The sequence below is a fragment of the Bactrocera tryoni genome, unplaced genomic scaffold, assembly GCF_016617805.1.
Source record: "Bactrocera tryoni isolate S06 unplaced genomic scaffold, CSIRO_BtryS06_freeze2 ctg7180000199018_QRY, whole genome shotgun sequence".
Lineage (NCBI taxonomy): Eukaryota > Metazoa > Arthropoda > Insecta > Diptera > Tephritidae > Bactrocera > Bactrocera tryoni.
The window spans coordinates 2,773-9,839 of NW_024394257.1; the positions used below are offsets into that span (position 1 = coordinate 2,773).

The 7,067-nt window shown below is 38.0% G+C and overlaps 1 pseudogene; it reads right to left on the reverse strand.

The window, feature by feature from the left end:
• Positions 1-1,193: 1,193 nt before the first annotated feature.
• On the reverse strand, positions 1,194-2,021 carry LOC120779346 (annotated as a pseudogene).
• Positions 2,022-7,067: the final 5,046 nt, after the last annotated feature.

The following is a 7,067-nucleotide window of genomic DNA, read 5'->3' on the forward strand; positions in this document are numbered from 1 at the left end:
GTCGACAAAGGCTGTGTAGTCAGCATGCAACGCTCCGAGAGATACCTCCATAGAGGACGTGTTACTAGGGAAGTGAGCATCAAGGAGCATCTGTAGTGTTTCTTCACTGCTCAGCGCCCACTTCCCATTTACATCCCTAAGATACCCCAGGGACACAGGGTTTTTCGCGAGGATTCGCCTGAATCTAGAGGACTCGTGATAGCCTTCCACTTTTTAGCAGAAGCTCTTCCACGAGATCCTCTTAGCCCTTCTTAGCTCGGACTTGTATATTGAAAGTCCTGTTTTATACAGGACCCAATCATCAGGTAGCCCACTCCTACGGGCCTTGTTAAATAAGCGCCTACAGGACGCCCTAATTTCCGAGAGCTCCAAAGTCCACCAGTGAGGTTTCCCTCTGCCCTTCGGTGTTTTCAATGGACAGGAGCTCTCCGGTCCAGTGTTGCACGCCGATCTGAAAGCTTCGACCTACCCATCCACCAGAGTTGCCGAAGCCTTCTGCGGTAACCTTCCCAGTCCGTGTCTCTGGGATTTCTGAAAGATTTTCTAGGCGGACCTTCTCCGTCAAGACTAAACCCGATATACCTATGATCAGAAAAGGAGTGGTCATCGAGAACCCTCAAGTTCGAGATCAGCGGAGCAATCCCATGTGAGGCAAGGGTGAGGTCGAGGTTCTCCCCCCTACCTGCGGTCACGAAGGTAGGAGAATTTCCCCTATTTCAGATGCGAAGATTTTCGCTAACAATAAAATCAAAAAGCGACTCACCTCTAGTGTTGGTATCCGAGCTCCCCCAGATCGAATGCCGCGAGTTGGCGTCCGCGCCGATGATAACATCGACACCATTCCGGGACGCTTCAGCCAAGGTCCTCCTTAGTAATGCGGGAGGCGGCTCCACCTCCTCGTCGTGAGGCATATACGCAGAGACTAGCCAGATATTCCCGGTGTCGCACTCTAGCCTTGCTGTACGTCAGCGTTGCTAAAATTAGGTAAGATAAATACCGTTAGTTCGTTTCTGACCAGCATACAGGCTCTATTTCTACCTGCATCCTTGGCCACCAGCAGCTTATGGCTCTTCGTACTCAGTCCAGATATTCCGTTGTCAGTTAGCCACAGTTCCTGGATCGGAACCACATCGGCTTCGTCTTGCTCCAGACGAAGCAGTAGATTGGCGGAGGCCGCCTTTGCGTGATGGAGGTTAATCTGGAGGAATTTTATCCTTCAGACTCTCCTCTAGGAGCGCCAGTTCAGCGCTTAAGTCATGATCGACCCTCACCTCCTCGAACAATTGTTCGAGGCTGAAAACGGAGTTACCGATCGACGAACCGCCTCCAGAACTCGCCACGTCCGAGAGGTTTGGGCCGTTTTCCATGGTCATTTGACCATCACTGACGCCTTCCCCCTTCTCCCCCGCACCTGCAGCTTCAGTGCCATCAACTCTGGCATCCGTTGGGACTACCTTAAGTACTATCATTTCGAACCCATAGCTGATGGCTCCCTTGGTTTTGCTGAGAGGACCGATGGACTCCGCGTTAAGCATTATCAGCGCCTACTGATATGGTTCATAGGTTCTCTCCAGCCTTATGATCCTCCAGTCATGCGCGGGAAGCGAGGGGTTGCAGTACCTCAGGATTTCCTCGATCTCTTTCGCAATGGATGGTTCAGCTGGCAGCCAGACGCGAGCCCTAGGGCGAAGAGGAAGATCCTCTTTGTCCACGGCCTCCAGTCTGGCCCCCTTCCAAACCTCCCCCACCAGAGAGACTGCCTTCTTATATAAGATGGCCGATCTTTCATCGGCACACTTAGTCAGCTTGTGAAGCCCATGGTGCCAACCGGTACTAACACATTTTGGGGGTGGCCCCGGGTTTTTCTTGACCACCTTGAGGAAGACCGAAGAGATAGCCGCCGCTACTCTCTTCCACTCTTCATGGGAGATAGCCCCGTCCTCCCTGCTGCGGTCGAGCACGCCAAGTACCCTTGCACCAGCACCTTTAGCGATCTCGCTGAAGGTTGGCGCCGCGCCCATTCTCGGTTTTTTGCCAAGGGAGGTTTCTCCCTCGTGCGATATTTGCCGCTTAACCGCTGGTTCCTGCCTTTTTGCTTTGAGTCGTGACCCATCGGTCTCGCTCTCACTAAGCACGTTCTTGGCCCACTCAAGCGTGTTAGCATACTGCTCAGATACCTTACCAGCAGGCTCACCAACGTAGCGTTCCACTATCTTTGCCGCTAATCGACGGTCCGACTTCAGCTCCCTAGTTAAAGCCCCCTGTGAAGGCTGCAGGCCATTTGGCGTTACCCAGGATTCACCAGCGTGGAGGCGACCTTCACTACATCCCACGTTCGTTAACCTTCTACATCTTACTAAAGTTGACATAAACCCATAACGGTAGTGCATTTGGAAAAATATTCCGTAATTTCACATTTGGCTATAAACCCGATTTTCTTACATATACACATTTAGAAATACATATCAAGTTGCTTCAAATCATTAACTTTACATATTAAAGTTAATTAACTTTCTTGATCTTACCAAAGTGGATATAAAGCCATAATGGCAGTACATTTGGAAAAATTCCACAACTTTAGATTTAGGTATAAAACCGATTTTCTTGTATATACATATTTAAAAATTCATATCAAGTTGCTTTAAATCATTAGCTTCACGTATTAAAGTTAGTAAACCTTCTTCACCTTACTCAAGTTGATATAAAGCCTTGACGCAGTCCATTTGGAAAAAATTCCATAATTTCACATTTAGGTTTAAAACCGATTTTCTTGCATGTACACATTTAGAAATCAAAACGAATTGCTTCAAATCATTAGCTTCACATATTAAAGTTAATTAACCTTCTTCATCCTACTAAAGTTGCCATAAAGCCATAACGGCGGTGCATTTGGAAAAAAATCCATAATTTTACATTTAGTTATAAAACCGATTTTCTTGCATGTACACATTTAGAAATCAAAACGAATTGCTTCAAATCATTAGCTTCACATAATAAAGATAGTAAACCTTCTTCATCTTACTCAAGTTGACATAAAGCCATAACGGCAGTGCATTTGGAAAAATTCAACAATTTTTCATTTAGGTATAAAACCGATTTTCTTGCATATACACATTCAGAAATATAAATGAAGTTGCTTCAATTCAATAGCTTCATATATTAAAGTTAGTTAACCCTCACCATCTTACTCAAATTGACATAAAGCCGAAACAGCAGTGCATTTGGAAAAGTTCCATAATTTTACATTTAGGTATAAAACCGATTTTCCTGCATAAACACATTTAGAAATACAAATGAAGTTGTTTCAAATCATTAACTTTACATATTAAAGTTAAGTAACCCTCACCATCTTACTGAAGTAGGCATTAAGCCAAACCACCAGTGCATTTGGAAAAATTACAGAATTTTACAATTAGGTATAAAACCGATTTTCTTGCATTTAAACATTTAGCTATCTATATCAAGTTGCTTCAAATCATTAGCCTCACATATTAAAGTTAAGTAACTCTCACCATCTTACTCAAGTTGATATAAAGCCATAACGGCAGTGCATTTGGAAAAAGTCCACAATTTTACTTTATGTATAAAACCGATTTTCTTGCATATACACATTTAGAAATACAAATGAAGTTGTTTCAAATCATTAACGTCATATATTAAAGCTAGTTAACCTTCTTCATCTTACCAAGGTTGATATAAAGCTATAACGACAGTGCATTTGGAAAAGTTCTAGAATTTTACGTTTTGGTATAAAACCGACTTACCTGCATTTAAACATTTAGCCAACCATATCGAGTTGATTCAAATCATTAACTTCACTTATTCCCGTTAATTAACCTTCGTTATCTTACAGAAGTTGGCTTTAAGCCATAACGGCAGTGCATTTGGGAAAGTCTACAATTTTACATTTAGGTATAAAACCGATTTTCTTGCATTTACACATTTAGAAATACAAATGAAGTTGCTTCAAATCACTAACTTTACATATTAAAGTTAATTAACCTCTTTCATCTTACAGAAGTTGGCTGAAAGCCATAACGACAGCGCATTTGGAAAAATTCTAGAATTTTACATTTAGGTATAGAACCGATTTCCCTGCATTTAAACATTTAGCCAACCATATCAAGTTTATTCAAATCATTAAATTCACTTATTCACGTTAATTAACCTTCGTCATCTTACAGAAGTTGGCATAAAGCAATAACGGCAGTGCATTTGGGAAAATTCCTGAATTTTACATTTAGGTATAAAACCGATTTTCTTGCAAATACACATTGACAAATCCACAACGAATTGCTTCAAATTATAAGCTTCATATATTAAAGTTAAATAACCTTCGTCATTTAACAGAAGTTGGCATAAAGCCATAACGGTAGTGCATTTAGAAAAAATTCCATAATTTCACATTTAGGTATAAAACCGATTTTCTTGCATATACACTTTTAGAAATACATATAGAGTTGCCTAAAATCATTAACTTTACATTTTAAAGTTAATTAACCTTCTTCATCTTACAGAAGTTGGCATAAAGCCATAACGGCAGCGCATTTGGGAAAATTCCTGAATTTTACATTTAGCTATAAATCCGATTTTCTTGCACATACACATTAAGAAATATAAATGAAGTTGCTTCAAATCAATAGCTTCATATATTTAAGTTAGTTAACCCTCACCAACCTTACTCAAATTGGCATAAAGCCATAACAGCAGTGCATTTGGAAAAATTCCTGAATTTTACATTTAGGTATAAGACCGATTTTCTTGCATATACTTATTTAGAACTCAAAACAAATTGCTTCAAATCAATAGCTTCACATATTAAAGTTAATCGGTGGTTCCGTGGGAGAGCCTTGAGTTGGGAGTAGGTTAGGTTTAGCGGATTAACGTTCCGCACTCCGGCTTTCGATGCTTCCCCCTACAATAAAACAAAAAAAAAATATTAAAGTTAATTAACCTTCTTCGTCTTACAGAAGTTGGCTTAAACCCAAAAAGACAGTGCATTTGAAAAAATTACACAATTTTACGTTTAGGTATAAAACCGATTTTCTTGCAAATGCACATTTATCAATCTATGTCGAATGGCTTCAAATCATTAGCTTCACATATTAAAGTTAATTAACCTTCTTCATCCTACTAAAGTTGCCATAAAACCATAACGGCGGTGCATTTGGAAAAAATTCCATAATTTTACATTTAGTTATAAAACCGATTTTCTTGCATGTACACATTTAGAAATCAAAACGAATTGCTTCAAATCATTAGCTTCACATAATAAATATAGTAAGCCTTCTTCATCTTACTCAAGTTGACATAAAGCCATAACGGCAGTGCATTTGGAAAAATTCAACAATTTTTTATTTAGGTATAAAACCGATTTTCTTACATATACACATTTAGACATATGTTGCTTCAATTCAGTAGCTTCATATATTAAAGTTAGTTAACCCTCACCATCTTACTCAAATTGACAAAAAGCCATAACGACAGTACATTTGGAAAAATTCCATAATTTTACATTTAGGTATAAAACCGATTTTCGTGCATATACATATTTAGAAATACATATCAAGTTGCTTCAAATCATTAACTTCACGCATTAAAGTTAATTAACCTTCTTCAACTTACAGAAGTTGGCATAAAGCCAAAACGACAGTGCATTTGGAAAAATTCCACAATTTTACATTAAGGTATAAAACCGATTTCCTTGCATATACACCTTTAGAAATATATATCAAGTTGCTTCAAATCATTAACTTTACATTTTAAAGTTAAGTAACCCTCACCATCTTACTTAAGTTGACATAAAGCTATAACGGCAGTGCATTTGGAAAAATTCCGTAACTTTACATTTAGTTATAAAACGGATTTTCCTGCATTTAAACATTTAGCAATCCATATCGAGTTGATTCAAATCAATAACTTCACATATTCAAGTTAATTAACCTTTTTCATCTCAAAGAAGTTGGCATGAAGCCAAACCGACAGTGCATTTGGAAAAATTCTATAATTTTACACTTAGGTATAAAACCGATTTTCATTCGTCGAATGCCTTCAAATCAGTAGCTTCTTATATTAAAGATAATTAACCTTCTTTATCTTACAGAACTTGGCATAAAGCCAAAACGAGACTGCATTTGAAAAAATTCTAGAATTTTACATTTAGGTGTGAAACCGATTTTCGTGCATATACACATGTGGAAATCCACAACGAATTGCTTCAAATCATTAGCTTCACATATTAAAGTTGATTAACCCTCACCATCTTACCCAAGTTGACATAAAGCCGAAACAGCAGTGCATTTTGAAAAGTTCCATAATTTTACATTTAGGTATTAAACCGATTTTTTTGCATATACACATTAAAAAATCTACAGGGAATTGCTTCAAATCATTAGCTTCACATATTTAAGTTGATTAACCCTCACCATCTTACCGAAGTTGACATAAAGCCATAACGGCAGTACATTTGGAAAAAGTTCACAATTTTACATTTAGATATAAAACCGATTTTCTTGCATATACACATTCAGAAATACATATCATGTTGATTCAAATCATTAGCTTTACATTTTAAAGTTAATTAACCCTCAAAATCTTATTTAAGTTGACATTAAGCCATAACGGCAGTGCATTAGGAAAAGTCCACAATTTTAAATTTAGGTACAAAACCGATATTCTTGCATATACACATTTAAAATACAAATGAATTTGCTTCAAATCATTAACTTTACATTTTAAAGTTAATTAACCCTCACCATCTTGCTTAAGTTGACATAAAGACATAACGGCAGTGCATTTGGAAAAAAATCAATAATCTTACATTTAGGTATAAAACCGATTTTCTGGCATATAAACAATTAGCAATCCATAGCGAGTTGACTCAAGTCATTAGCTTCACATGTTAAAGTTAATTAACCTTCTTCATCTTACAGAAGTTGGCATAAAGCAAAAACGACAGTGCATTTGGAAAAATTCCACAATTTTTCATTTAAGTATATAACCGATTTTCCTGCATTTAAACATTAAGCAATCCATATCGAGTTGATTCAAATCATTAACTTCACGAA